This window comes from Sapajus apella, unplaced genomic scaffold, assembly GCF_009761245.1.
Source record: "Sapajus apella isolate SASKATOON/1434 unplaced genomic scaffold, GSC_monkey_1.0 scaffold1335, whole genome shotgun sequence".
NCBI classification, from domain to species: domain Eukaryota; kingdom Metazoa; phylum Chordata; class Mammalia; order Primates; family Cebidae; genus Sapajus; species Sapajus apella.
The window spans coordinates 14,512-16,493 of record NW_022438261.1 but is presented as its reverse complement, the minus strand read 5'-3'; the positions used below and the strand labels follow the sequence as shown (position 1 = coordinate 16,493).

Here is a 1,982-nt window from a genome sequence, read left to right as displayed (position 1 = left end):
GGGTTTTAATTCAGCCTCCTGAACAGCTAGGGCTGCAGGTACATGCCACCACGCCCGGCTCCTGGCAGATTCTTACAAAAGTAAACATACCTATGACCCAGCATTTCACTCCTGAGTACCTACTTACAGGAAATGGAAACGTTCACAAAAAGACTTGTACTTGTTTTTCAAAAAAGTTTTATCTATAATAGCCAACCACTGGAAACAATCCAAATGTCCATCAATTGGTGAACAAATTGTAGTAATCGATGCAATGGAATACTGCTTAGCAATTTAAAAAAATGAATTACTGATACACATGACTTAGACGAATCTCTAAAGCATGATGCTAAATGAAAGGAACTAGACACAGAGGACCACATACTGTATTTACAAGAAAGAACAGAAAAGGCAGAACCATTGTTTCAGAAAGCTGACCAGTAGTTAGCCAGAGCTGGGAATGGGAGAAGGGACTTGACTGCAAAGGGGCAAGACCGATGGTTGGGGTAATGTTGGTTTTACAACTGTATGAGTTTGTTGAAACCCACTGAATACTTTATTTAAGATTGGTAAACTATGCTGTTTGTAAATTATACCTAAATAAAGTTGATTTAAAATAAATATGCTGGGTGTGGTGGCTCACTCCTGTAAACCCAGCATTTTGGGAGGCCGAGGCAGGCAGATCTTGAGGTCAGGAGTTTGAGACCAGCATGGCCAACATGGAGAAACCCCATCTCTACTAAAAGTACAAAAATTAGCTGGGCGTGTTGATGGGCACCTGTAATCTCAGCTACGCGGGAAGCTGAGGCAGGAGAATTCCTTGAACCTGGGAGTGAGACTCCACCTCAAAAGAAAAAAGTAAATAAATGTATATAATAGTGAAAAAACCCACCATCTGTAAAAAAAATTAAAGAAATGATAGAGAATTGCATGGTGAGGAGGCTTAAGACAGGAAGCTCTCGAGAAATCAACTACATCCAACCCGGGGCTGTTTGGTGCAGGAGGGGTATCCTGGCAGATCGTTCCTAGGCTGTGGTTCTCAAACTTTGCTTGACATCAGGACAGCTTGGGAACTTGGAAGAAAACAAAGGCCTGGCCCCTATCCTGCTGCAATGAGCCTGGCCTCTTTGTCCTTGTCAGTCACGTTCTTAGGTGGTAGCCATGTTGGACTTCCCTGCTTTGCACTGACTCACACTGCTAGTTCCTCCCCAGAGCTTTGTGTGCACTTTCCCTTCCTGGAGGGCTCAGGCACCTTCCTGCCGCTGGGGTTGGGTTAGGCCCCCTTATCATGTGCCCCTGGCTTACTGGGCCTGCTTTCCATAGCACGCAACTTATAATTGCTTGTTTGCCATCTGCCTTCCTCAGGAGAAAGTAAGCTCTATGAGGACGGGGCCCAGGTTACCAGTGTGTGGAACGGTGCCTGACACACTGTTAATTTACCTGTTCTTTGACCGTGGTCCTGAAGGGATGCCCAGGAGGATTGAGGAAGTTGAGGTCAAGATTGTGGCCCAGTGTGGAAAGCTCCAAGCCAGCTCTTCTTTTTTCAAAACCAGAAAAGCTGCATGTTTAGATTGCTTTAGGAGATTCAGCTCCGTTACAATTCAGGTGGGTAATGAGTTTCCCTCATAAACTAAGTTGTTTTTTTTTTCTTTTCTGTTTTCACATCAGGTAGGTAAGGTGCCAAGGTAGTCACAAGATTTGAGGGAGGCATATCTCACATGAGTGTGAAAACTCAAGAGCTCTAAACTAAATTGGTTTTTTTTCCTTCTTTCTTGTTTTTTTTTTTTTTTGAAGATGGGGTTTCACCATGATGGTCAGGCTGGTCTTGAACTTCTGACCTCAGATGATCCACCCACCTCGGCCTCCCAAAGTGCTAGGATTACAGGCATGAGCCACCATGCCCGGCCTGTTTTTGTTGTTGTTGTTGTTGTTGAGATGGAGTTTCACTCTTGTTGCCCAGGCTGGAGTTCAATGTCTTGGCTCACCAGAACCTCTGCCTCCCA

General features: G+C 44.7%; 1 pseudogene; it reads right to left on the bottom strand.

Moving 5' to 3' along the window:
• Nucleotides 1-1,641: 1,641 nt before the first annotated feature.
• LOC116546755 lies at nucleotides 1,642-1,735 on the bottom strand (annotated as a pseudogene).
• Nucleotides 1,736-1,982: the final 247 nt, after the last annotated feature.